This window comes from Phoca vitulina, unplaced genomic scaffold, assembly GCF_004348235.1.
Source record: "Phoca vitulina isolate PV1807 unplaced genomic scaffold, GSC_HSeal_1.0 scaffold37, whole genome shotgun sequence".
NCBI classification, from domain to species: Eukaryota; Metazoa; Chordata; class Mammalia; order Carnivora; family Phocidae; genus Phoca; species Phoca vitulina.
In genome coordinates this window covers 1,711,475-1,717,474 of record NW_022589740.1, presented here as the reverse complement: position 1 = coordinate 1,717,474, position 6,000 = coordinate 1,711,475, and the positions used below count along the sequence as shown (strand labels likewise).

Here is a 6,000-nt window from a genome sequence, read left to right as displayed (position 1 = left end):
AAGGTGGTGCCCTTTCTACAATTTTTAAGGAGATAGGTTGATATGGCATTTGTTAAAAATATGATTGCAAAGCATACATTAGTGCAGTGGGTTTCAAACTCTACCACGTGGCATCGGGATCCCCTGGATTGTTTGCTAAACGCGTGTTGCCGCGCCCCCACCGTCAGAGTTTCTGAGTCAGGAAGTCTGGGTGGGGCTGGAACGTGCACGCCTGTTAACTTCCCAGCTGCGGCTGGCACAGCTCTTGCCCGAACCAGTGTCTCAGAGAAAACGGGGAAAGTGAGACAATGAGACACAGAAGGAACGCAGTCCAAAGGTGTGTCTTTTTATTATATATGTGCTTGCCCAGCAGCCAACTAGAGTGTCTGCCGCCTTATCCCCCTGGCTCGTGCCCCGGGCTGGGTGTGCTTGCTTGGGCAGTTTGTGTAACTGCGGGGCGCAGGTGCGGGGGGCACGGGGCGCAGGGGCGTGGTACAAAGGTGACCAGCAGAGGGTGAGAGTGAGGTTGGGGTTCAGCAGGTGCCCTGCACTCACCCCGCTGGGAACATGGCGTGGCTAGCACCTGCTGCAGGAAGGTTCTTTGCACAAAGGGTCCTCTGCCCCTCAAGTCCTGCCTTGTCTTGAGGGCAAGGGGAGAGTGTGTCCACCCAGAGAGGGGTCCTTTTCCTAATTTGCACAGAGGCTAAGTTTGCCAAATCCTAGGTGGAGAGTGCAAAGTGGGAACATAGCTGAAGAAGCTCTTTTTACAGCCCCCCCAAAAGGCCCTCGGGCTCATGTGTGATCCTGGGAAGACAAGGCTTCCTCTAACTGAGGGATACTGGACTGACTAACCTGGTTTCAATTTGCTTTAGAAAATAGAAGTATGCATGTTTCTCTTACCTGAACGCATCACCATCTGTTAACAGTCTCTGCATTACCTGGGTGGGTGAGCTCTGTGGGTCCCTTCTCCAAGCAGCTTGAGCATGACCAGGGAACCTGTCAGAACTGCACGCTTTGGAACCCCACCCCAGCTGAGTCAGAAAATCTGGGATGTGGCTCAGCTGGCCGTGTTGAACATGCAAAGAGTTTGAGAGACATGGGCCTGGAGCTTCTCACGTACAACAGGCTTAGAAATCTCATGGGGGTCTTATTAAAGTCAGATTTTAGAAGCAATCTGCTCCTTCTAGCCAGTGAAGAGTCAGGGTTTGCGGAATGACAGGGAGGCCAAGGACATCATTTTAAGCATGCTGCTCCTGTTTGAACGGGGCCTCTGGGGTCCCTGCGGCACATTCGTGGAACAAATAATGATTGTAGGTGACCAAATGCAGATTCTTCTGCAGTGTGCAATTTGCAGAATCAACTGGCTCCGTTCACCAGCTCCAGATTCTCATTCCTTCCAGCCCTGGGCTAGGATGGGCTTTCTGCCGTCCGGACTCCCACACTGTTAAATCTCTTCACCATTCCCTACTTAGTCCTCAACTTCCATTTTTACCATTTAACCTGGTAACCTACGTTTCAGGTTGTCATGGAAAACAACATCTCAATTTGTTAGCCTGCGCTAACTTTCGGATTCCAGAAATGGAGGTGGGCAATGCCCAGAACCCACCGTCAGCGTCCCTGCACCCTCCCCTGGATGACTTGTCCTGAAGGGGAGACCCAGATCGAGCAGCCACCCCGATTTCCTGCATCATTAACATAGGGGTAGATTTGCCTACAGTAGCCTTCAATGACTTTTTTCCCCATATTCCAATGGCCTTAGCTTCTAGGTCAGGATTAGGGTGAACTAGTGGGACAAATACATTTTCTTGATTATAATTATCATTCTAAGTTAGATTTTAAAAACATCTATTTCCTGTGAATATCGGCAGGAATGTACTTTGGAAATGAACATCAAAGGATAGGGCAATTTGAAATTACACAGAAATTCAAGACAGGTTTAAACAGGTAAATGGGATTCTATAAGCTAAATCAAATTTAAAGAACAACAAAACACTGCCAAGTCTCTTGGAAAAATTGATATTAAAAAAAGAATGAGTTACAATAGGGCAAAGAAATATTCCTCAAACCTGTAGTTTAAATTCAATATTCCATCAGTGTTATAGGCAAGTATTTAAAACATGTTGGCACAGAATTGTTAGCCATAAATCTTATTTCTTGCTAATTCAACTGTTTCCGATCAATGCTTCTCAGACAAAAAGATTTATCCATATCAGACAATACACCTGGTTATTTCCCCCCAAACGCTAATGTGAAACTACTCAGTGGAAAGGCAATTCTAGCCCCAGATCGCCAATGGTGATTTTTGTCCCACGGGTCTATTAAATGAGAATGTATTAATCTGCACTGTGTGGGTGGCTATCGGCATGGCCCTATTCCACCTGCCTCCTCAATGAGCAGGTTTTTAATTTAGTATCCGGACGCTGCAAGGAAAGCTTAGGCGGTTAGTAGTGATCACAGTCGGTGATGTGAAGGGTCTAAAGCAAAAGAATCTGGTGCACTTCCAACGGAGTGATTTTAATTCATTGAGTGCTCAGAAAATTCCAGTCCCGGCCATCTATTCCAGGAGCATGCAGTAGGTGGCACCTAAAAGCTCTTCGGAGGCGGGCAGGCGCCATTTGAGCAGAAGCAGCGGCCGCTGCGGCAGCTGGCGCGGCTCCGAAGTCGCTGAGCGAGGAGCGAGGAGCGAGGAGCGAGCGAGCGGAGCAAGGCCGGAGGGCGGCCGGGCAGGGCGGCGCAGGTGCGCGGGGGCGCAGGTGCGCGGGGGCGGGGGCGCAGGTGCGGGGGGCGCGGGCGCGGGGCGGGGGCGCAGGTGCGGGGCGCACGGCGGGCGAGCAGCTGACGGCAGCGTCACGGCGGCGCGAGGAGCGCGCGCCCCGCCTGCCTCGGGAGGAGCCCGCCGCCGCACAGCCTGCGCGGTGCCCGGTCCGAGGCGAGCGAGCCCCGCGGAAGCTGCGGGCGGAGTTGTGCGGCTGCTCAGGTAACGATCCCGTCCTCCGGTGTGGCTTCGCCGGCCCGCGCTGGGGGCTCCGACGGCCGGCCTGGCCGCCCCCGCCCGCGAGCCCCGCCGAGGGCTTGCCGCCGTGCGGGAGGGCGAGCCCGCAGTCCGGCTGCGGGAGTTGGCCGGCGGGGGGGAGAGCGGCGGCTCTGGCTCCTTGTCGGGGACGGCGTGCGTCTGGGTCCCCTTGTCTCCAGCGTGCGCTTTGGGCAAGAGAACCTGCCTCTTCCGCGTTACTTGGGATTCCTTCCAAAGCGGGAGTTAGTGCTTCAGAAAACCCTGCGGTGCAGGTGCTTCTCCGGTGGGAGTTGATTGAAGGGGTTTCAGGAGTCCTCAAAGACGTGGTTCGAGGTGAGGACGGCGCAGAGCGCGTTGACTGCCGTTTGCTCAGCATGTTTTCGGACCACAGCGCAGCCCTGGACGGGCTTGGCTGAGACTTGGCTATAAATTTCAGTTCTCCTCTTAAAAAATGTGTCTCACCATCGCTACATGTGTCCCCCCCCCCCCGTTTCCCTGGGGTCAGGGCAGGGGTAGGAGAGGCGCCGGACCCCTTCTGTAGTTGTAAGAATGTGGCTTCCCAAGATGACAGTGACTCCTGTCAGCTCCCCGGCTCCCTGCAAAGCCCTGCTGGATGCTCGCCCCGAGTCCTCCAGCCGTCCGGCCGGCCGGCAAAATGCTGCTGTTCTCCTTTAAAAACCAATTCCCACTCTTGGGGGTTTGGGAGACTTTTAAACTGGAAGCTCGGTGCACCCCCGGTGCCCTCCATTGGCGGGTGAAATACAGCTTCGTGGTGGGATTCAGTCCTTCCAACTATGCCGTGACACAGCTCGCCTTCCCGGGGATTTATTCTGCGTCTCTCCCCGTATTAACTTTGGAACGACCCCCTTCCGAGCGAGAAGCTAGTCTTAGCATAGGAGACCTTTCCTGCTTTGAACTAAAAACCTATAAAATATTCTTTTTAAGGAAGGTTTTTTAGGTAACAATAAAAAGCTGGAGCATTTCACATTTCCAGATCAGTCCAAAAGCACTTCTTTCCCAGTGGCATTTGGATTTGAAGGAGTGGAGTGGGAGGGAGAGAAAAGGGGAGGGTAAAATTAGAATAAATTTAACATATTTGTGGGGGGATAATACTGTTTTTCTGGGGGGGGTCGTTGCCTGAAATTGCAAATTGTCAACAGTTCTGTCTCTGGAAATGCAGGAGCCCAGCATTCCTGTGGGCTGAGGCCCTGGAAGACCCATAGTTCATCTCAGAGAAACAGGAGGGACAAGGCAGGGAAACATTTTCATCCCCTTTAACACATGGCGGTTAGTTTGCTAAAGGGGGAGATCGTCCCCAGTGGTGAGCACAGGGAAGGGAGCGGGGAGAGGTGACTGTCTCACAGCGCCCAGAATCGCTGCTTTCTCCTGAGCTACTTCTGCAGACGGCAATCAAATGTGCACGGTTATTGCAGAAACCTCCAGAACCTCTTCTTGTTACAGATTTAATAGTTGTTCGGAAGGAGAGACTCAGAAAACACCCAAATTGAATTCGGAGTTGTGGGAGTGCCTTTGCGCTTGCGTCTGGCAATCTGGCGTGCTCAGCAATCAGTGAATAGTGTCTCCGCTCGCGTACCTGCACGTCTTACTGAAAAACTGGAACCTTTGAGAAATAACAAGGGTTCTTTGTCAAAAAGAGAGCGCATCTGTGACAGTAAACACATGTTCCTTCTTCTGCTTTTGTTGCCATGGTTGATATGTAATTAACCTATTGATTTGGACAGAGTCGTCATTTCCCAGCCCCCCAAGATAAATGCAGTGAATTTTTGCACTAAAAATTTTGTTCGTTATAAAGAGGAACATTTGGTTTTCTGGGGTGAGGAGTTTGCTTGCAAACTGTTTTAAGTTAGAAAGGGCTCAGTGCTGACCTGTAACTTTCAATTCAGATAACCACTGTGTCCCATTCTCACCTGTAAGGTGGGTTAGATATCTATCTGTCTGTCTATCTATCTATCTATCTATCTATCTATCTATCTATCTATCTGGTTTGGCTACTTACAATGGACACATGTCTCTTTAAAGACACAACTGATTTCTAGAACATTGTTTTTGGTTATGATTTATCTAGGAAAATACCTGCTCTTAATCAAAAGGGAAGGTGATGATTGTCATACTGTCACGATTGCTAATGTTGTTTTACAAGTTAAATTTACACATGCATATGCAAGTAAGGATTAACCTGAAGTTGTTTAATTGACTTCAAGTTAGGCTTCAGTTTTTGTTTTATTATGAGTCTTGCAAGTTTCTCTTCCTTCACCAGGTAAGGATTCTTCAAAGTGCTTGGAGCAGGTGCTCTCCCATCCTCTCTTGCTTTGCTCTCACCATTTGCAAATTCAGGAAAGAAAGGTTCCTTATAGCTCTGTCCTTAATGCAGTTAAGTGCTTTCTTATAAATCAGTGCTGTCCAAAATAAATAAAGTGTGTGAGCCACATGCATAAATTAAAATGTCCAAGGAATCACATTACAAAAGTAAAAATAAACAGGTGTAATTAATTTTAATGTATTTTCTTTAACCCAGTCTATCAAAAGTGACATTTTAAAGATGTAATTGATACAAAATACTGATAAGATATTTTACAAGTGTTTGTTTTTGTTTTTTTGTTTTTTTTTCATGCTAAGTCTTACATTTAGGGAACATCTCAATTTGGATTAGCTACATTTTAAGTAGCCCATGTAGCTGGTGGTTATTGTATTGGCCAGCATGGATATGGGATGTGAACCTTTTGACAAAGCAATTTAAAAGCTGAAAGGTTAGAAACCATTAAACGATTAAATTGAACCAAACAAACACTATCAAAAATAAATATACAGATAATCTCAAATTGTTATAAGACCAGTGTCCTACCTTTCCCTACCATTAGCTTGTTGTGTGATCTTGAAACCTGTTTTTGCTTCTTTATCAGTAAAACAGGAGGATTGGATCAAATAACTGGTCGGGTCAGATACCTTGAGTCAAATACCTGGTTCTCTGAAAATTAACCAGTAGATAG

The 6,000-nt window shown here is 48.7% G+C and overlaps 1 protein-coding gene across 3 annotated transcripts in view; it reads left to right on the top strand.

Annotated features, from left to right (window-relative positions):
• The first annotated feature begins 2,479 nt into the window (after window positions 1–2,479).
• DIRAS2 (DIRAS family GTPase 2) overlaps window positions 2,480–6,000 on the top strand; it is a 30,993-nt gene continuing 27,472 nt past the window's right edge. Inside the window, exon 1 of one of the 3 annotated variants that reach the window (XM_032427569.1) lies at window positions 2,480–2,732. The gene's annotated coding sequence lies outside the window, so the exon portion shown is untranslated. Of the gene's footprint in view, window positions 2,733–2,833; window positions 2,957–6,000 lie in introns of those variants that run through there. The other 2 variants (XM_032427568.1, XM_032427566.1) reach the window with 2 other exon arrangements.